Source organism: Orycteropus afer, unplaced genomic scaffold (assembly GCF_000298275.1).
Source record: "Orycteropus afer afer isolate SDZICR_OR568_19922 unplaced genomic scaffold, OryAfe1.0 scaffold00748, whole genome shotgun sequence".
Taxonomy (NCBI): domain Eukaryota; kingdom Metazoa; phylum Chordata; class Mammalia; order Tubulidentata; family Orycteropodidae; genus Orycteropus; species Orycteropus afer.
The window spans coordinates 612,268-635,933 of NW_006922335.1; the positions used below are offsets into that span (position 1 = coordinate 612,268).

At 40.3% G+C, this 23,666-nt stretch overlaps 2 pseudogenes; both read right to left on the minus strand.

Moving 5' to 3' along the window:
- Window positions 1-5,960: 5,960 nt before the first annotated feature.
- On the minus strand, window positions 5,961-6,061 carry LOC122151811 (annotated as a pseudogene).
- A 14,785-nt stretch (window positions 6,062-20,846) lies between these two features.
- On the minus strand, window positions 20,847-21,858 carry LOC103211474 (annotated as a pseudogene).
- Between the last annotated feature and the right edge of the window lie 1,808 nt (window positions 21,859-23,666).

Here is a 23,666-nt window from a genome sequence, read left to right on the forward strand (position 1 = left end):
TGTGTTGTTGAAAAAAAGTATTTGCAATGAATAAGTCATTGGTCTTGCAAATTTTATCATGAGATCTCCAGCGTCATTTCTATCACCAAGAAATATTTTCCAAGTACCAGTGATTTGTCTTTGTTTCCAACTTTTGCATTCCAGTCACCAGTGATAATTAACACATCTTGATTGCATGTTCAGTTGATTTCAGACTTTAGAAGTTGGAAAAAATATTCAATTTTCTCATCTTTTGCTTTAGTGGTTGGTGCATAAATTTGAATAATAGTAATATTAACTGGTCTTCCTCAGAAGCATATGGATATTATCCTGTCACTGACAGCATTGTATTTCAGGACAGACCTTGAAACATTCTTTGTGATGATGAATGTCACCCCATTCCTCTTCAATTTGTCAATCCTGGCATAGTAAATCATATGGTTGTCTGACTCAAAATGGCCAAAACTGGTCCATTTCAGCTCACTAATGTCAAGAATATCAACATGTATGTGTTCTATTTAATTTTTTATGACTTCCAATTTTCCTAGATTCATACTTTGTATTCCATGTTCAAATTATTAATGGATATTTGCAGCTGCATCTTCTTATCTTGAATTGTGCCACATCAGCAAAAGGAGGTCCTAAAAGCTTTACTCCATCCATATCATTAAGGTTGGCTCTATTCTGAGGAGGCAGCTCTTTCCTAGTCATATTTTGAGTGCCTTCTGACCTAAGGGGCTCATCTTTCAACACTGTATTAGATAATGTTTCAGGGTTGTTCATCAAGTTTTTCAGGAATATATCACACTGTGTTTCACTGCTGGTTATAAGGTTTTCACTGACCAATTCTTTGAGAAGTGGATGGCTTCTTCCTTCTTCCGAGTCTGTCTTACTCTGGAAGCTCTGCTGAAACCAGTCCCCCATGGACAACCCTGTTGGCATTTGAAACACTGGTGGCATAGCCTCCAGCCTCACAGCAACACATAAGCCACCACAGGATGACAAACTGACAGACAAGTTCATCTCCCTTAGCTGTTCCAAACTGCTGCACTCCTGCATCCTGGACTGCCCTACCTGTTCTGGACTTCCAAAAGCCTCATGTAAACTTGTTTAAAAAGTCATCTGTCCTGCAAAATTCTATCATGTGATCTCCAGCATCATTTCTATCACCAAGGACATATTTTCCAACTACTGATACTTCTTCTTTATTCCCAGCTTTCACATTCCAATCACAGTAATCATCAATACATCTTGATTGCATGTTTGATCAATTTCAGACTGCAGAAGTTGGTGAAAATCTTCTATTTCTTCATCTTTCTCTTAGTGGTTGGTGTGTAAATTTGAATAATAGTAGTAGTAACCAGTTTTCCTTGGAGGTGTATGGATATTATCCTATCATTGACAGCATATTACTTCAGTATAGGTCTTTAAATGTTCTTTTTGATGATGAATGTGATGCCATTCCTCTTCAATTTCTCATTCCTAGTATAATAGATCATATGATTGCCTGATTCAAAATGGGCAATACCAGTCCATTTCAACTCACTAATGCCTAGGATATTAATCTTTATGTGTTCCATTTCATTTTTGACAACTTACTTACACTTTTTCTAGATTAATACTTCATACATTCCAGGTTATAATTATTAATGAATGTTTTGAGTCATGTCCCATCAACGAATGAAGATCCCAAAAACTTTACTTCATCCACATCATTAAGGTCAACTCTACTTTGAGGAGGCAGCTGTTCCTCAGTCATGTTTTGAGTGTCTTTCAACTTGAGCTCATCTTCCAGCACTATATAAGATATATCAGTGTTTCTCTACTCTTCATAATATTTTCCAGTAATATATCTGACAGTGTTTCTCTGCTATCCATAGGTTTTCAGTGGTCAATTTTTTCAGATGTGGATGGTCCCATCCTTTCTCCCAGTCTATGTTAGTCTGGAAGCTCTGCTGAAATATATAAGTTTCAAACACAGGTGGCCCTGCTAGTATTCAAAATACCAGTGACATAGCCTCTAGCTTCACAGCAACACACAAACCACCACAGTCTGACAAACTGACAGACAAGTGATGGAAAGAGGCAATGGAGAACCTCCATATCATCAGTCAAAGAAAAACCAGGAGCCAACTGTGGAACAGACTATCAATTGCTCATATGCAAGTTCAAACTGAAGCTGAAGAAAATTAAAACAAGTCCACAAGAGCCAAGAAATGACCCTGATTCTATCCCATCTGAATTTAGAGACCATTTGAAGAAAAGACTTAATGCATTGAACACTAATGACTGAAGAAGTTGTGGGATGACCTCAAGAACATCACATATGAAGAAAACAAATGGTCATTAAAAAGACAGGAAAGGTAGAAAAGACCAAAATGGATGTCAGAAGAGACTATGAAACTTGTTCTTGAATGGAAAGTAGCTAAAGCAAAAGGAAGAAATGTTGAAATAAAAGAGCTGAGCAGAAGATTTCAAAGGGTAGCTCGAAAAGACAAAGTATTAGAATGAAATGTGCAAAGATCTGGGATTAGAAAACCAAAAAGAGAAGAGCATGCTTGGTATTTCTCAGGCTGAAAGAATTGAAGAAAAAGTTCAAGCCTCAAACTGCAATACTGAAGGATTCTAAGGGCAAAATATGGGAAAATGCAGGGAGCATCAAAAGAAGATGAAAGGAATACACAGAGTTACTGTAGCAAAAAGAATTTATCAACTTTCAACCATTTCAGGAGGTAGAATATGATCAAGAACCAATGGTATTGAAGGAAGAAGTCCAACCTACACTAAAGAAACTGGCGAAAAACAAGGGTCTGTGAATTGACAGAATACCCATTGAAATATTTCAACAAACAGATGCAGTGCTGAAGGCACTTACTCATTCATCTATGCCAGGAAATTTGGAAGACAGCTACCTGACCATCTGACTGAGAAAGATCAAAATTTGTGCCCATTCCAAAGAAAAATGATCCAACAGAATGTGAAAATTATCAAATATCATTACCATCATACACAAGTAAAATTTTGCTGAAGATAATTCAAAAATAGCTGTAGCAGTATATTAACTGGGAAGTTTCAGAAATGCAAATTGGATTCAGAAGAGGACGTGGAATGAGGAATATCATTGTTGATGCCAGCTGGATCTTAGCTGAAAGCAAAGAAAATCAGAAAGATGTAACCTGTTTTATTGCCTATGCAAAGGCATTCAACTGTGTGGATCATAACCAATTATGGATAACACTGTGAAGAATGAGAGTTCCTGAACACTTAATTGGGCTCGTGTGGAAACTGTACATAGGCCAAGAGGTAGTCATTTGAACAGAGCAAGGGAATACTGCACAATTTAAAAACAGGAAGAGCATATGTCAGAGTTGTATCCTTTCACCATATTTATTCACTCTGTATTCTGAGCAAATAATCCAAGAAGCTGGACTATATGAAGAAAAACATGGCATAGGATTGGATAAAGACTCAATATAAATGTGGTGCACTGAATTATTTGGTATGGCTTTTCTAGCCATGGTCTTCGGGACTCCCACCTGATTACTGTGTGGGACCATGCAAATAAGATGTATAGTACTCTAATGTGAGGATTGGTTAGTTTTGCTATGCTGCTGGGTTTAGAGGCAGAAAAAGAAATATTGTCATCAAGAGAGAATAGCCAAAGGTGGAGTGGAGTGCATCCTTGGACCTGAGGTCCCTGGGCTAGACCTCCTTGGCTGGACCTCCTTGGCAGAAAGATGCCAGAGACAAACCGCTAAAGAACAAAGAGGCACAAGACAGAGCAGCAGGTTTGTGGCCCATGGAGTGAGAAAGCTGAGTGCCCTTGGGCAGGAGGCTTGCAGGTGGAGTGAGGTGCACCTACATGTACCTATCAACAGAACTGAAAGAGCTTTGTAACATTTGCCTGAGCAAGACAGAGGCCAGACAGAGAGGCAAAGGGCCAGAGAGGTGTGCCTGAGGGCATAGCAGAGGGAAGACTGCCCTGATTGAATAATTGTATCCTGAATGTGTTCCTGAACCTGCATTGTAGCCTGTTACTTCCCTAATAAACCCCATAATTGTGAGTATTGTCTGTGAGTTCTGTGTGGCCATAGCAACAAATTATCAAATCCAGTAGAGAAGTAGTGAGTGCCATGGGAGGGCATGTTGGCATTAGAACTGGTAAAAAGGGTGGAGGCTGGTGACATGTCTGGCCTCATTAGAATACACCTTGGGCTGTTGATGGTAACTCTGTTTCTCACTTGCAAAGTTAGCAGAGGTCAGAAGATGCTGCCCCCATGCCCTTTAGGGAGTAAAGAAAATAAAAATCCTCACAACTGGATCAATAAGCAATACCATGATAAATGGAGAACAAACTGAAGTTGTCAGGGATTTCTTTTTACTTGGATCCACAATCAATACACCTGGAAGCAGCAGTCAAGAAATCACCCGTTGTACTGCACTGGGGAAATCTGCTACAAAAGACCTCTTTAAAGTGCTGAAGAGCAATGATATCATTTTGAAGACTGAGGTGTGCCTAACTCAAGCCATGATATTTTCAATCACTTCATGTGCATGTGAAAACTGGACAATGAATAAGGAACCCTGAAAAAGAGTTGATGCCTTTGAATTGTGGTATTGACAAGAATACTGAAAATCCCATGGACAGCCAGAAGAATGAACAAATTTGTCCTGGAGGAAGTGCCACCAGAATGCTCCTTAGAAGCGAAAATAGCCAGACTTCATCTCACCTACTTTGGGCATGTTGTCAGAAGGGACCATTCCTTGGAGAAGGATATCATGCTTGGTAAAGTGGAGGGTCAGCAAAAAAGGGAAGACCCTCAACAAGATGGATTGCAACAATGGTCTCAAGCATAGCAACAATTGTGAGGATGACACAGAACTGGGCAGTGTTTTGTTCTGTTGTACAGAGGGTAGCTATGAATCTCAATCAATTCGACAGCACCTAACAACAACAACAACATGTAATCTTGTGCTTCAGGAAGAATTAACCATGTTATAGATTGAATTGTGTTCTCCAAAAAAAACGTGTTGTAAATCCTGACCTGTATGCCTCGGTGCCTGTGGTTATAATTCCGTTTGGGAATGGGTTGTCTTTGTTATGTTACTGAGGCAGGATTAGTGTACAGTATGTCTTAAATCATCTCTTTTGAGATATAACAGAGATTAAACAAGGAAGCAAGGAAAACAGAGATGGAGTAAGATAGATTCCAAGACACATGTAGATTTGCAAGGAACCAGGAAGCAGATGCTAAAGAGAGAAGGTCCTTCCTTCAGAGGCAACAGAATGAGATAGACTCCTCTAGAACCAGTGCTCTGAATTCAGATTTCTAGCCTCCTAAACTGTAAGGACCTATGGTGGCATAATGCCTAAGGCATCTGACTGTTCACCAGAAGGCTGGTGGTTCAAACCCACCAGCCACTCCATGGAAGGAAGACTGGGCAATCTACTCCTGTGAAGATTTACTGCCTTGGAGACCCAGAGGAGGTTGCTATGAGTCAGAATTTACTTGATGGCAATGAGTTTGGTTTTCTTCTGTTTGTTAGAGCCATCCACTTGTGGTATTTCTGTTGTAACGGTACTAAATAACGAAGACAAACCAATTTAAAAATCAATATAGTAATTTAGGTGAAGTTTATCTACAAATAAACAAAGTAGTTAATTTAGGTATAGTACAAAGATGAAACAAATAGTCTTCTCAAGTATCTCTTGAATAAATTAAGACAGAACTAGTCAATCTACCTATTTAGCTATGTTGAGGACTTCTGTGAGGCCTTCCTCAAAAACAGACAGAAAAACAAAAAAACAAAACCCATTGTCATTAAGTAGATTCCAAATCATGGCAACTCCATAAGTTAAGAATAAAATTGCTTTATAGAGTTTTCTTGGCTGTAATATTTATAGAAGCACATCATCAAGCCTTTCTTCCACAGTCCCACTAATCAGCTTCAATCCACCATTTGTGTCACCCAGAGACCATCAGAACATGGAATGCCTCACGAACATGTATGCATCTTTGCACAGGGCTCTGCTAATATTCTCTGTATCATTCTAATTTTAGTGTATGTGCTGCTGAAGTAAGAGTATATCCTAAGAACTAAACTCTAAATTTACACAAAACAGATTAAAAGTAGAGATGGATCAAGTTGTCTTAAAAAACAGAATAGATCTGCAAGGTTTAGCAGGTAGAAAGGTTAAAAGAGTCAATCAATTTTGATCAGCCATGAAAACATTGAAAAGGACATCATGGTGGTGAACATCAATGGAACCTACTCAAGAATTGCTCTCTGGAGATAGGTCCTTAGCCAATGGCTTTGAATATCTGCTGCCATTTGCAAGGCTCTTCCTACAGTGGAAGTGGCAGTGCTGGGCTTTCCCAGCTTAATATTTAATGCCATTAAACATCTGAATTACCTAACTTGCTCCCGTCATTTGGATTCCCTGTTCCTTAAGCAACCTTCTGATGATTTGCCTTCTTTGGAGGTCTATCTTCAGTGAAAGAATGTGTAAGTCATGTGGAAACAAGTATTCCAGACACAGAGGCAGCTCCAGTCCTCTTGTGAATCAATAAATTGACATCCTGGTTTCATGCTTCAGCTCTCTGGAGTTTAATTAGAGTTGAAGCTGAGAGATGCACTCAGTATGCTGACAGATCAGGTTTCTAAACCTAGAGGGCAGAGACCAGACCATGGGCAGAGGTAGTACCACCCTGTGAGGTCTCTCCAGAGACAGCCAAATACTCTTCCTCTGACGTCCCCACATTGCCTTTGGCAAGCACACTTTCTCCCTGAGATTCCTCTAAGCTTTAGATCTGGCTGCTGACTCTGAGAGTGTTGATTTATAGGGAAAGAACCATATGTGGATTGACAAATCTCTGACCTTGGTTAAAGACAGGACCCAAAAAACCAAACTCATTATCATTGAATCGGTCCCGGCTCATACCAGGCTACAGGACAGTGTAGGAGTACCCCAGAAGGGTTCCAAGGTTATAAATCTTTGCGGAAACAGATTGTCACATCTTTCTCCCACAGAATGGCTGGTGAGTTTGAACCACTGATCTTTCAGTTAGCAGCAGAACACTTAAGCACTACACACCAGGGCTCCTTAGGGAAAGGACACTAGAGTGAAATCAGGGTGAATATGACCTTCTTCACTGACCAGCAAAAGCCACTCCTAATGTATTTTCTGTCTGAAGATTAGTACGTGTTATTTGATCCGGGTTCATTTTCAATTAATTTTGGTTAATGAATGTCATTTGTGTCTCTGGGTTGTCAATATTAAATATCATTTCATAGCTGTCAATTTTCTGCACTATAAAATGTAGATAATAATACCTACTATGTCCTTGATTTACTAGTCATTCATTCATTTCACAAATGTTTATGGAGTGAGTGCCATGTGAGAGGCAATATGCCAGGCACTGGTGGTACTGGGGAAATGAGAGATGTCTAGTCCTTGCCTTCTAATGGGAAATACATAAATTAAATCCATAATGGCAATTAATTGATTAATTACAGTTGTGATGAGGGTTGCCAAGAAGTTCACAGAATCTGGTTTTTTGCCCACCAGATGGTTCATGTGTAATGCCTAAGATATTTGACTGCTGACCAGAAGTCTGGCGATTCAAATCCACCAGCCACTCCTCAGAAGGAAGGTGGCAATCTATTTCCATAGTGATACCACCTCAGAAACCCAAGGAGGCATCCTTATGAGTTGGATCCAGCTCGACGGCAGTGAGTTTGGTTTTTTTGGTTGAGATGGTTCTTTGTCAAAGATCAAGAGATGAACAGCACAGCCTTCCACTAACTTATCTAATGTGATCCTCATTCTCTCTCTTTCCTATAAAACCTAAATCTCTGTGAACCTATTAACAGAGTCTCTACTGGAATCTAACAAATGATCATATTTACCAGAGTTGAAAAAACTACATCTTGGTCATCAGTACTAGATGCTTGTGTCTTTCTGATTCCAGAACCCACTATGCCTCTGCCCCTGTCCCTGATGGCCCCTAGAAGGGGAACCAGGCTAACCTTGGCCACAAGGCTGTATACTCACTGCTTCTCCTGCTTCTGGAAGCTGACAGAGCATATCTTCTTCAATGGTAACTTTTTGTTTTTGTTTTCTCTTCCTCCCTTCCTTGAGAATTTTAGAATACATTCACACAGGACCTGGAGTGGATAAACTTCAACTTTTTCCTTAAAGGAAATTTCTTCATACTTAGATGATTCCATGTGTTAATCCTGGAGTTCTAGAGCCCAACCTCAGTATCAATGTCCTCAATTTTACTCCTGTGAACAGTATTTCTGAAGATGTGCCCTAATATACCAGGATTTTTTTTTAATATATACATACACACACACACACACACACAAAATACACCAATTCAACCATTTTTACATGTATAGTTCAGTGACATTGATTACATTCCTCGGGTTAAGCAACCATTCTTACACTCCTTTTCTGAGTTGTTCCTCCTCTATTAACATAAACTCACTTCCCCCTAAGGTTCCTATCTAATCTTTTCGTGGTCATTGTCACTTTGATCCAAAATAGATAGTTCTTAAAAGAGCATAATGCTCAAGCTTACATGCCAGGATTCTTAAGTTCCTCATATGGCTTGTCCTCTCTCTCCTCCATCACTGTTGCTTCATTGAGAACGCAGGCCATAATGTCTATGCGGAGTCCTTGGGTGGTGCAGACAGTTAATGCACTTAGTTGCTGACTGAATAGTTAAGAGGTTCAAATAGACCCAAAGTTGCCTTAGAAAAAAAAGCCTGGAGATTCACTTCCGGAAAAATCAGCCATTGATAAGTACCATAGTTGCAGGGGTCATTGAGGTCAGTTTGCATAACATAGTACACAAAAACATTTTTCTGCATCTTGCTTTGGTGAATAGTGACTGGGGTCTTAAAAGCTAGCAAGAGGTCATCTAAGATATGACTATTTGTCTCTCCTCGCCCAGAGCAAATAAGAGTGAAGAAAATCAAAGATGCATGGAAACAATTAGTCCAAAGGACTAGTGGACTGCGGGAACCTCAGCCTCCATGAATCTGAGACCAGAACTAGCTAGATGGTGCCTGGCTATCACTGCCAACCACTCTGAAATGGATGAAAACTGTAGATCCTTTATAGAGTGAGAGAAAGATGTGGAACAAAACTCAAAATCATAAAAAAGACCAGGACCACTGGACTGATAGAGACTGGTGGAACCCATGAAACTATGGCCCTTAGAAAACTTTAGGGCCTGGAACTGAATTAATTCCTGTGGCTCAACTTTCAGCCAAACAATGGACATATCTATCAAGCGAAAAATAACACCAAAGGGGTAAGACTCTTTAGAACAATCAACCATAGGAGACAAAAAGGGCAACATTTGCCCAGGGATAAGGCTCAAAGGGTAGGAATGGGTAGGAAAGAAGAATAAAGGGAAATGGTAACCACAGGGAGGAAGTGGGAGGAATGCAATCAATGTCACAAAATGTGTATGAGTTGCTGAGAGGAAAACAAATTTGCTCTGCAAACTTTCACCCAAATCACAATAAAAAGTTAAAAAAAAAATCTGCCATTTAAAACCATACAGAGTACAATTCTAACCTGATACACATGAGTCAAAGTTGATTCAGTAGCAAATGGTTAATGTCTATATGAAAGCCATTTCCTTAGGACTAAGAATTAGATATGAGTAAGACTCAAAGCTTTGCAAATACACCAAGCTCTTGGGATATTTTTCTTGTTCTTTATTTTTGAAACTAAGATAGTGCCAGGGAGAAAAGTGAGGGGACAGTCAAAGCCATGTTCATAGAGCAAGTCCTCAGCTGGACTCCACAGTCTTCTGGGTTCCAGAATGAAGTAGCAGCTAAATTCTGGTGCATGGTCTTCTCATGGCAATGACCAAAACCTCAAGATGGATGAGTAGAAAAAGGTATTCATTGCCTCATAAAGTCTCTGCTTAGAAGTGGCATTCTGTCACTTCCATCCATGTTCCATGAATCAAAGCAACTCTCACAGCCAAGTTCCAAATCAATAGAGAAGACATGTGTGCTCCTCTTCTGGGAGAATGGGCAAGTCACATGAAAGTGTGCAGGGCTGTGTCATCCTAATTCAGGGAGGAAGCTAATAGTTGGGAACAATAGTCCATCCTTCCACAGTAACTTTAGACTATATTCTTTTCAGGAACTTGATTCTAGAATGAAACAGAGCAGTAACTAAAGGAAGCTAAGGGGCCAAGTATGGGCTCCAGTTTTCTTTATTTTTGAAATAAAAGAAACTTGAGCAAGTTTATATGCTACTGGAGAAGGGGATAGTAAAGTACAGGAGTGAAATGAAATAAATGATGAATATCACTTCAACAATTCTTCCCTGTGTCTCACGACAAAACTATGAAAGCCTCTGTTCTCCCCTCATCACTCAAGAGTGTTAATACTGATGTTCTAGGACCAGCCTCAGTATCAGTATCCCCCTTACCAATACGTAAGTCAAGATCCAATTAGGAGACAGAAACCACAAAGTAATTTGAATTTGGAAAGTTTAATATAAAAAATCAACAGCTATAATGGGATTAAAAGGAGCAGGGCCTTGAACAGATCAAAAAAGATTCAGTCATGGCCAGGGGCACATACACATTGCATAGACACAAAATTTCTTGCACATGGGGTTTTTGATTTGAGTAGGAAGCAGGCAGTGGTGTCCTGCTCAGACATGGCAGCACACACACATTCCAAGCAGTGCAGCTGGCCGCCATCTTTCAGCAGAGCACTGCTGCCTGTTTCCTACTCATGGACATGATGTCAGTGCTCCTCTCTAAGGCTGTCCCTCTACTCTCTCCATCCCACTTGTCTACTCAAGGAAATCACTATCAGCCTACATCTGAAAAAACACACTCTCTTGACACTACAAACTCCTCTAATTTCTGCCTCATTTCTTTGCTCCTATTTATAGCAAAAATCCTTTAAATTTTGTTTATATTCATTGTCTCCCAATTTCTGTTTCCTCATCCCTCCTTGAACTTATTCTTTTGAGGTATTCATCACCACCAGTCCATTGAGACAGCATTTTCAAGATCATTAATGATCACAGCCATCCCTGATGTGTAGGTCCCTGGGAAAATATTTTTTTTTTCAGGATCCTCATTTATCTAAATAATTTGATTTAGAAAAAGTATTTCAAAATGTACGGGCCTGTGTGAGCTGTTGACATTTATCAGTGAAGGCTTAGAATAATCAGTGCAGGAGGGCTACTTACACATTTGTTTATTGTTCTATCAGTGCAGTGAGCATTCTTCCTACAGTACAGGTGCGAACTATTCCTGTTCTTGTCCAGGAAATGTTCTTTTATGGCTCTTTTAGTTAATGTTATATCTCTCACTGTGAGAAAAAGGCAACACAGCTATTACTCACAATGTAATCACCTGGAACCTGTTCTTATTGAAACAATATAGTTTTATTGTTTTGGGTTTGTTTGTTTGTTTTCTACCTCCATATCTCTCTAATTTATTTAGTACTGGTTGCATCATTACTCATGATGCTGTCCCATCCATCACATCTCTTATGAATATGGGCTTCCAATCACTCTCAAATGTTGTTTCTGAGCTTCATTGATGATGATCACAAATGCAGACCTTACTGAGAGTATACAGGCAAATGTGAACAATAATTTATTTTCTGATTAATGTCGAACAATGCATCTTCTAACCATATATGCCCTTGAATTCTTCAGGCCATAATCAATGCATTCCTGGAATGTGATCTCTTTCAATGTTGACTGCACCTCTGCCTTCCACACAACACCAACAGCAGAAGAGGCAAGGAGACACAGGCAGACTGAAAAAAAAAGCAGCACAATTTACACAAGGAGTGTTCATTCCTTGTAGGACATGATCTAAGAACAACCTGGGAAAGTACAGCAACACCCCATAATTTGAAATCGAGAGAGGACATTGATTGAAAAAGCCTGTTGGCACTGAAAATAACGATCTTGTAATCCCTCAGAGGAGATAGTCTTGGCCACCCCTAGAGGACTTCTTGTTGTGTAGTATAGAGAGACTGAGGAGGGGGCAGAGTGACAATCCTAGGGCCAATGGCAAGGGGGATAAAGGACACCTGATGCTTTTGAGGTGGCACCATGACTGGAAAACAGACAAGTCAGATCTGAGGCAAGGGCCCATAAATGCAGCTGAATATCAACTGTTGGCAGCAGACCATCAGTAGCCAAGTATCTTGAACTTGCCCTGTATCTGACATGAGAGTCCCTCAGAATCAGTGTGTCAGTACCATTCTGGTGGTCTAACCTCATGCAATGCTGTACCAGCCAACAAAAGTATTCTTTTGCTCACTCTGGATTCTCCTCAAGTGCTCTCATCCAGGCCCATGGCTTTAAATGTCATTCATATGCTGATATTTCCCAAAGTTTTATTTCCAGCCCCATACTCTCTATTGATTGTCAAGCTCATAGACCAAACTGTCTATTCCTTACTACCAGTATATCTCACAAATATCTCAGACTTGACATGATGAAAAATGAACTTGGGATTTTCCCTTTCACCCATCTCCATGAATTCCTCCTGTCATCTTCTGATCAAAGGAAATGGCCCCAGTAGCCACATAGACACTCAACCCTGAAACAGAGACTCCTTCTTGTTATCTACCTTCACATCTAGTCTTTTAATAAATCTTTCCATTCACTCCACCATTTCTCAAGTCCATTTACTTCTCTTCATCTCCAATGCCAACATTCTAGTCTGAGCCCTCATCATCTCTCCTCAGGATCACACCAGTAGTGTACTAATTGGTTCCCTATTTCTACCCCAACTCTGTATACCAGATAATGACTATTTCAAGATGTGGATATAAGATGGCCATACTTTGCTTAAGCACTCCAAAGGACCCCACTATACTCAGAATAAAATTCAAACTCCTACAACAGCCTAGTATGGCTTTTGTCCATCTTTAAACTATTCGTGAGAGTTCTGGTAAGATGGTGGAATAGGCAGACAAGCTACACAGACCTCCTACAACTAAGCAATGAGAAGCCAATTGAAACTGATACAGAAGAGAATCTTGGAACCCTGAGCTTTGAAGAGAAGGATAAAGAAGTGGATTAAATACCAATTAGTAGAAGAACCTGAATGAAACAGTGAGTGAGGAGACAAACGGAGTGGCTGACTGCTGACTGTCCTGGGGGAATAGCCATTTTGAATATTTCTGAATAGCAACCTGAGAATCAGCTCTGCTCACTGAGGTCAAGGATTGCATTGATGCCTGACAACCAGAAAGGAAAATGGCCGGGAAGGAGACAAACGGACCTGTGGACTGCCGGTGGCTTTCCGGAAGGCACAGCCATTTTGAATGTTTGCAGGCAGCAGGTACAGCCATTTTGGATGCATGCGAGTGGCATTCTTATCTGGATAGTGACATAAGAGTGGGCTCCACTTGCCAGAGACAGCACAGGCAACCACATTGGAGGCTGATGACTGGAAAGATGCAATATCCCCCTTGTTGCTCTTGTACCCCAGAGCCTCTTGGTGAACAGAGGTGTGGCTACCCCCCACCTCCACCCACTTTCTTGACCAGCAGGAATTCCATCATGGTCTGTGCCTTGACAGAGCCTGGGTGCCATGCCCCCACGCCCAGCTTTATTTTTGTTTATTTTTAAATTATTCTTTTTATCTTCCTCCTTTCTTCCTTTTTTTTTCTTTCCTCTCTTTCCCATGCCTGGTTCTTGGGGTTCCCCCCCCCTTTATTTTTCTCTTTCCTTTTCCTGGTGCCCTTCTTTTTACTTTCTTTTCGTTCTTCTCATCACTTCTTTTTCCTTTTGCAGTTTTCCCATTTTATTTCTTTACTATTCCTTTACTCTTTCTCTTTTCTCTCATTCCTCCTTCCCCAGATATTGTAGCTTTTTTCCTCTCCCTTTTCCTCATTATCTTTCTCTTATCCTTCTTTAAAATATTTTGAAAAATTTTCTTCTCATTTATTGCATTTCTTTCTTTTTGTGATTGTTCCTGTTTGGTTATGCTGTTTGAGTTTTTGTTCTCTTGTTTTTATTTTTTATTTTTTTTTCTGTCTAACTCAGTGGGAGACAGCAACTGTTCACACACAACCCAACCATACCTGCACCACCTGTAGCCCCACCCACTGAGTGAGGGCCACCGCTTTCTTTTACACCAATTGACCAACAATAGACAATGGACAATACCAGTTCAATTCACCTTCAACTGCTCTTTATGAATAGCTAACAGAGATCTGTGCACACACTCTCATTCTCTATCACATCTACTAAGAATGTGATAGAATGTGTGGTGAGTGCCTAAGTGCTAACAACTAGTGAACACAGGAGCACAGTACCCTGTTCACACAGATATATCAAAACAAAATAAAGGGGAAAAATATATTGCATGAATCACACCAACATACAAACACATACTAAATATACATACAATAACCCCACAATGTCTCAGAGACAACAGATCATCACAGTCCACACAAAGAGGCAAGATAAAGTAGTAAAAATAAGGGACAAGGATACAAACCCAGAAAACATCCCTGAAGAAGAAGCAAGATTGGAACTCCCTGATAAGGAATTCAAAATAATTATATTTGGGTAGCTTCAACAGATTGAGAGACAGATCAAGGAAAACACTGACAAAATTAAGGAAAACACTGACAAAATTAAGGAAAACACAGACAAAACTCTAGATTAATTTAGGAAAACAATACAAGAACAAGTTGACAAAATAAACAAAAATTTAGAAATGATACAATAACAACAGACAGAAATTCAGAAGATTAAATTTTAAGATTACAGAAATAGATAACACATTGAATGGGCAAAGAAATAGAATTGAATCAATGGAAGACAGAATTAATGAGACTGAAGACAAATGTCTCAATACTACTTTGTTAAGGGATCAGTCAGACAAAAGATCAAAACAAAATGAAGAAAGCCTAAGATTCATGTGGGATACCATCAAGAGGGATAACATACATGTAATGGGAACTCTGGAATGAGAAGAGAAAGATAAATCCACAGATAAAATTGTAGAAGATTTGTTGGAAGAGTATTTCCCTAATATGATGAAATACGAAAATATATCCATTCAAATTCAATGAACCCCAAACAAGATAGACCCTGAAAGAAGATCACCAAGACATATCATCACCAAACTCACCAAAACCAAAGACAAAGAAAGAATCCTGAAAGCAGTACAGAAAAAATGAAAAGTTACCTACAAACAGCAGCCAATAAGACTAAGCTCTGATTTTTTGGCAGAAACCATGCAGGCAAGAAGGCAATAGAATGATATATATAAAACCCTGAAAGAAAAAAATTGCAACCAAGAATTATATACCCAGCAAAACTGTCCCTCAAATATTAGGACATTTCCAGATAAGCAGAAATTAAGGGAATTTGTTAAAATCAGACTAACCTTATAAAAGATGTTAAAGGGAGTCCTTTGGACACAGAATCAACAACAGTAAAAAACAACTGATGATTAACACACATGATGCTATAATCCAGAGTCCAACTCAGTTATAGTAGTATCCAAAGATTATCAACAGAGAACCAAAGACATCAATTGGTAAATGAGGACAACTACAAACCAAAAAGGGGCTCTGGTAGCACAGTGCCTAAGGCACTTGACTGCTAACCAGAAGGCTAGCAGTTCAAACTCACCAGCCACTCCTCAGAAGGAAGGTTGGGCAATCTACTTCCATAGTGATATCCCCTCGGAAACCCAAGGAGGGGTTGCTATAAGTCGGGTCTGACAGCAAATAACAACAACAACAACAACACAAACCAAAAAGAAGGAATAAACAGTGTACTTACAGAACTTCTAAATGGTGAGGAGGTCAAGACAATTGCGAGATAGAACAGACTGTTTTGAACTTGGAAAGAAAATAGTAAATCACAGGGTAACCTCAAAGAAAAATAATAAATCTTTGCATCAAAATAAAACAGAGGACAAGCACAAATATTTAGCAAATATTAAAACAATAACAATGAAGGAAATAATACAATTCATAAACAAAATGAGCTCAGCACAGAAAATTATATGGAACAAAAAAATCAGCAACACCACAAAAAAAAACACATAACAAAAAGACATCAATAAATTCATACCTGTCAATCCTCCAAAAAACCCAAACTCATTGCCATTGAGTCAGATTAAACTCATAGCGATCCTTCTTTGGGTTTCTCGGGCAGTATCACTACAGAAGTAGATTGCTCAATCTTTCTTCTGAGGAGTGACTGGTGGGTTTGAACCACCAGCCTTCTGGTTAGCAGTCAAATGCCTTAGGCACTATGCCATCAGAGCTCCCATACTTGTCAGTAATCATACTGAATGTAAATGGATTAAACGCACCACTCAAGAGATGGAAAGTTGCAGTCTGGATAAGAAAACATGACCCATCAATATGATGTCTTAGACACAGAGACAAAAATAGATTAAAAATCAGAGGTTGGAAAAAGATATATCAAACAAATGGCAAGCAAAAAAGGGCAGGAGCAGCAATACTAATTTCTGATAAAAAAAACTTTAAGACAAAAATGACCATAAGAGACAAGGAAGGACATTATATAATGATTAAAGGATCAATTGAACAGGAGAACATAACCATAAAAAAATGTCTATGCACCTAACAGAAGAGCCCCAAAATACATAAAATCAGACTTTAAACTAATCTCATAATTCTCTCCCTTGTTCATTGTATTCCAGGTTCCCAGTGGCCTTTCATTTCCTTGAGCACACCAAGTTTTTTTTCCAGCCTCAGAGCCTTTACATGTTAGTCCTTCTTCTTGGAATGCTCTTCCATAAATTTCTTCTTTTTCTCATAGCTTGTAATAGTTTGAAAATATGTCCACGAATTATTTGACATGATCTCATCAAAAAAAAAAACTCTCTGCCGTCGAGTCAATTCAACTCATAGCGACCCCTCCTTGGGTTTCTGAGGCGGTATCACTACAAAAGTAAATTGTCCAATTTTCCTTCCAAGGAGATGCTTGTGGGTTTGAACCACCAGCCTTCTGGTTAGCAGTCAAATGTCTTAGGCACTACGCCACTAGAACTCAAAAGGCAACATCTAATTCCTTTCCCCTTAAATATGGACCAGCCTTAGTGACTTGCTTCTAATGAACAAAATACTTCAGAAGTGACTCTGCCTATTAAAACTAAGTCAAAAAAGGTGATGGAGCTTCTACCTGGCTCACTCTCTTGGGAGGGTCACCCTTGAAACCAGTCATCATGCAGTGACATAGCCATATGTAGATGTTTTGGTTGACATCCCCAGCTGAGGTACCTGCCAGCATCAACCTGATTCTAGCCACTAAGCTTTGAGGTCTCCCAACTGATGCTAGGTGGAGTAGAGACATGCTGTCCCCACTAAGCTTTGCCTAAGTTGCAGATTCATAAACAAAATAACTGCCCTCATCGTTTAAGCCACTAAGATTTAGAGTAGTTTATTACATAGCAATAGATATATGGTACCAAGCTGTTATGTCCCTTCCTCAGCATGGCCCTCCCTGACCCATCCTAAGCACCCATTGGCTCTATCCACCACCAATAATTGATTATTATTATAATTCACCTCAACATCCAGCCTAGTGACAGGTACACAGGAGGTGCTCAATGAGTATTTGTGGAATGACTGAATAAGTGAATTAATCTTTCTGTCACATTTGAAGTTATCAGTCATTAAAAAGATGAATTTTGTTTAGTAATTTATAGGGTGGTGACATCAAACATCAATTCAGATAGAGGGAAGGATAATGTATTAGTTTGCCTGGTCTGTCATAACACAGTACCACAAAATGGATGGCTTATAAGAACATAAACTTATTGTCTTACAATTCTGGAGACTAGCAGTATGAGTTCAAGATGTCAACAAGTCATGTTTTCTCAAAAGTCTCTAGGAAATTATCCATATTCGCCTCTCCAGCTTTCTGGTAGATGTTCCTAGGAGGGTAGACACATCTTCACATGGCCATTTTTCCTCTGTCTGCATCTCTGCATCTCTTCTTTTTTATATGACACCACTTAGACTGGATTAGTACTCATCTTCTGGTATGACTTCATGTTAAATGAAACATCTTTGAAGATTCTATTTCCAGACAAGTTCACATTTACAGGAACCAGGAGTTGTAATCAAGAGGCACCAGTCCCTAGCGAAGGACATCATGCTTAGCAAAGCAGAGGGTCAGTGAAAAAGAGGAAGACCCTCAAGAAGATGGATTGACACAAAGTCTGTAACAATGGGCTCAAGCATAGCAATTATTGTGAGGTTGGTGCAGGATCAATGTTTCATTCTGTTGTACATAGGGTCACAGTGAGTCAGAACTGATTTGATGGCATCTAACAACAACAGGGGTTGGAACTTTACAATTTGGGGCACGCAAAATTAAACCCATAATAGATAGCTACAGGCAATGTAGTGCCTAAGGTATTTGTTTGCTAACCAGAAGTCTGGTGGTTCAAACCCCCCAGCCACTCCTCAGAAGGAAGGTTGGGAAATCTACTTCCATAGTGATACCACCATGGAAACTCAAGGAGGTCGCTAGGAGTTGGATCTGACTCGACAGCAATGAATTTGGGTTTTAGGTAGCTATGGAGCATGCTATTCTGGTCCTACTGTGGCAGACGGAGGGGAAAAGCAGACTTTCTGACTACTAGTAAGAGGCCTAGGTGACCAGAAGGCATTGGGACCTGGGCAGGTAGGTAGGAGCACCTCCAAGGATGCCAATGCAGCTGACAGCCCATCTTATCTGTTGCTGAGTAAACAAATGACTCTTCTTGTGTGTCATGCCTACCAGCACATGTCTTTCTCAGAGGTGGGCATCTTCTTTATTTAGTTAACAGAAGGTAGAGGGGTTAGAGTGGGGAAATTTTCAGAGAATCATTCTTGCAACAGATGGTGTAGTTTGGTAGAGTTGATAATGACAAACTTGTCAAATGACTGAGTTTAGGATGGTTCCTGGGGCCCTGTTCACCACTTTCTGCTCTGATGTGTGGTTTCCTTAGTGACAGGAGAGTTGCTGGTCCTATTGAGGCTTTGGGGCCATCTGACTGGTTTTGACACTAGCTGGCTCTGACAGCTTTGATGGGATGAAAAGATTCATGCTCCCTACTGGCTTTCTTAAATTAAACCCTCCTTCCTGGAGTTAATTTGTTTACAAATGTTGCTTTAGATTTATAGATTTTCCCAAAACAAGAAAGTTCCTTTAAAGGGCTGATTTGTTGGGGTGCCTGGCAGGGCTTCTGAGGTCAGGATCCTGTAAGCAGCCCAGCAAGGCAAGGATACACCCTAAGAGGTCACCCTGATCTGCTTTCCAGGCAGTGCCTCTGAGTGGGTTGTACCGGTCAAGTCTAGTTAGGAAAACAGGAACCACACCAGTTATTTTAACAAAGAGAATTTAATATAGGCAATTGGTTAAACAGGTATTGGAGGCTGGAAAGGCAAGATGGGAACACCACGATAAACGCAGAGATAGTAACTGCAGGAAGCAACTCTTCCTCTGGGGTTGGGGAACAAAGGGAAGAGATTGGGGTTATAATAATTTAGAAGCTTAGAAGTGGGACCCAAATCTCCAAGGTGGGTAACTGCCTGTTATCTCTGAGTCTGGCACTGGGAGTTTGGGGAAAACAACTAAATTGGAACCAATTACCACTGGAATGAACTGTCTCATTGCAAGATGAAGAGTCACTGCCGGGGTGAAGCTCACAGGAAAGAGAAGCACACAGGAAGGAGAAAGTTCCTTCTCCTTCCAGCCTTGCAATCCCCTAGTGCCACTTATTGGCAAAGCCTAACATGGAGCCAGCTGGCCACACAGAATTATGGTTTGCAGAGTCCCAGCCCCAGCATCACAGAGTATAGATGTCTCTGAGCTTAATACCCAGCACTGGGAGTCTGAACAAGATGATAATGGTAGGCCCTGAGATGGAACACCCAGTCCACAAACACCCACACCTTTTATCTGAGGGAAATCACCTAATATTTGCTTTGTTCTTTATTCTTTACAAACAGTATTATGTAACAGCATCATTATTTAAAGGCAGATAATGGTAACATGGGAATCTAACCAGATTTGCAGCCACAAGGCTATGTGTCAGAAACTGTCAAATGAAGAGTGTGAGGCTGTCCCAAGTATCTGGCGTCCTTGCTCCTGCTTTGCCCCTGAGCTCCTGCTCACAGCGTCTGAAACAGCCCAGTGCACCCTCCCCTGTATTCTCTCACCAGATCTGTGCATTTCCCTAGATCTGGAAGTTTTCAATTTGCTCCTCAGGTGCAGGTGGGAAGGCCACCAACCTTGTCTCAGCAGGAAGAGCTCCACTAACATTTGTTTTCATATTAGGTTTACAGATAAACATTTGAAGAGGAGGTTCTACAATGAACAATAGCTTGGAAATCCCTGTGCTACAGGCAGAATTCTTCAAACTCTGGGCTTTGTGAGCCTTGTCCTTTTGTTTCCCTCCTGCCTTCTGCTGATAATCTCCTCCTCTGAGATATCCTTTGTCCCTATCATTCTGAGATAGATACATCCCCCTAAAAACTATTGTGTTCCCCACCCCAGCTCCATCCAGCTGGCATCGAACAAATGCAGTGTCAGATTATCCAGTAAACAAGTAACTTGTGTTACTTGTTTTCACTTAGTAATACAGAGTGAACAATTTTTTTTTTTTTTGAGAGTGGAAGAAGAGGGGTTTATTTTTGTGTAAAATTGTTATTATAAGTGATATAAGATGTTTTATCCTCTACAGAAAGGGAAAAGTAAAGAGCACTATAAATCTTCATAAGCACACCCAAACTCTGTGTATTAAAAAAAAAAAAAAACTTTTATTTTAATTTACTATACATATTTAAACTGTAGCAAGTTTCTAGGTAGATGCACTTTCCTCTGTAGGTTTGGTTTGATCTTCAGTTACCAATTTCTGTGATCTTTCCAACAGCTTATTCCATATTGTAAAATGTGCTCTTAAGTGAGTAGGCAAGGAGAGACCCTGGAATCTTCGTACAAGACCTGGTTGCATGGTTTGAAGATTGTGAACTGCTGAGGCTTCATACTGGAAACAAACACTTGTTCTTGGAATAAGAGGGCCCTCATTCACATCAATAAAGTCACCAATCTGTGTAGCTTGACTATTCTCTCAGGGTTCTGAGATGCCTTCTCTTCTATGAAATCTATTTTGTATTTGTTGTGCTGAAACATTTCTAACACCACTTTTGCTTCAACTTCCAAAGTTTCAAAAGGAAGATCTTTATAAATTAAAGTATGAGTATCTTTCGTAAAGGAATGCAGATTCTCTTTCGTTGCCACCCATTCATCGAGTCTCTTATCCAAAACTACATCATAGCAGAAGGCTCCAGCAATTACAGGAACTTCTGAAGCTCTGATCAAACTGATCATGGACTCATCTTTGAATGCCCGCTCTATTACACATCCCATCAGCATGTCACAAGAGCGCCAAGAAGCCTTATCTATTTCTCTCGGATCTTGATCTTTGAAAGTAAGAAATTTAATTTCACAGGATTTGGTCAAAGACTTGTACATGTCCCAAGGCTGTCCATCCACAAGAGCCAAAATGGACTTCCTGCAGCACCACTCACTTAAATACATAGCACAACTGTAAGGAGTTGAAATGTTTTTATTCATCACAAAGACAGTGCCAGGGTCAGTTTTCCCAACATGCTTCACTTCAATCTTCTCAGTTCGAGGAGTTAATAACTCCTGCTTTTCTCTTTATTAAATAGTTCATTCCGCATTTCCATCAGTTCGGTAGGTGACAGCTGAGGAGCTGGTGATGTTGCTATAAATTTCCAGCTGGCCCCACCGCCTGGGGCGACTCGCCAGAGTCGCAGACCCCGGACCTCCAAGATCATTGCCTCCATCGCAGTCACACTACTTCCCCAATTTCACATTTTTTCACCACATCAAAACTTCTGCTTCTAGGTATGACTGGCGTCTGTCTCTCTCCCAATCCCACAGCACCTTCCTACAGAATCAAACCTGTCTTAAAATTTATAATCCCAGGCAAGGATGGAATACCCAGTAAGCAATGTGAGCTTAGGCTTACTTGTGCCTACATACTAATCTATAGTAAACAATTTCACATGAGTTTCACCACATAAATTGTTCACTACAGATTAGTAAGTAAGCACAAGCAAGCCCATGCTTACTTTGCTTATTGGGTAATCCACCTCTAAGCAAATACCACAACCCACAAGGCCAAGCTCCACCCAAAGCTCCAAATAACCAGTTGCCCTTCAACCATGAACTTCTTGTCCTGTGAGGATCAGCCAACACTATGAGGGCCAGAGCAAGACTCTGAAACCATAGCTCACAGCTGACATTTGCAGGCTGAGTCAACAAAAGAGAGCTGTGGTCAGGGCGGAGTCTAAAGGAAGAGGGTCTTCATGGAGCTAGCCACCTTCTGAAGCCCCTACCCAGGCAGGAAGCAGCAGACACCAAGGTCAGGAGCCAGGGCCAAAACCAAACTAAACGCACGCACTGCCATCAAGTTGATTTGACTCATAGCGACCCCTCCTTGGGATTCTGAGGCGGTATTTCTACAGAAGTAGATTGCCCAATCAGCCAGAGCATTCTGCAGAAGAGAGGGCCAGAAGAGCCATAGCAAAGCAGGGCACTTGGTGCAGCATCCTTAGATGGAAATCTGGGGAGCCCCATTCAGGCCCCAAGATTCCAGAAAGATATAGGAGAGGAGATGGACCCCTCAGAGAAGGACACTGGGCTCCTCTCAGTCTTGGCTGACAAAGGTGGAAGATAACATGCTTACAAATTAATTCTAAAAAAGCAGGAATTGGACGTCACTTCACCTTGTTGCACTCACCAATTTTAGCTCTCTTTCCAGCTCTGCCCACCCCACCCCCAACTCTCATACATTTATAGCCCATCATTTTAATGTTTTCTTTCTTTTTTTTTGTTTTTTAACTTTTCATTATGTGCAATTTCAGACAGGCAATAGTACACAGAAAAACACAATGAACCCCTATGTCCCATCACCTAGGGTCTGCAATCATCAACTCATAGTTAATATTTTTTTATCCAAACTCTCAAATTATTTTGAGGCAAATCCCAAACACCATTTTGTTTCATCCATTAATGTTTCCATGTATAACTCTAAAATATGAGTCTTTTTAAAAATGTAACTTCAAAGCAGACTGTTGTTGTTGTTAATAGTTGCCATTGAGTCAACTGACATATGGCAACCCCATGGGCTACAGAACCAAACATTGCCCAGCCTGAGCCATCTTCACAATTGTCAGTATGCTCAAGGCCATTGGTGCAACCAGTGTGTTTTTTGAGGGCCTTCCAACCAGGGGTTCATCTTTAGCCCTATACTGAATAACAAATACTCTCTTATGATTCACAGAGTTTTCATTGGCTAATTTTTGGAAGTAGATCGCCAGGCCTTTCTCCCTAGTTTGTCTTAATCTGGAAGCTCCACTGAAACCTGTCTACTATGGATGACCCTGTTGGTATTTGAAATACTGGTGGCATAGCTTCTAGCATCACAGCAACACAAAAGCCACCACAGTACAACAGATTCACAGAATGGCAGTGATTGATACTATTTCCACACCTAAGCTAACAAACCTTATGAATAGCAAAGAAACACTGTTTGGTACATTACTGCACAACTTTAGGAATAGTCCATTTAGGCTAAAAGGCTCGCAAA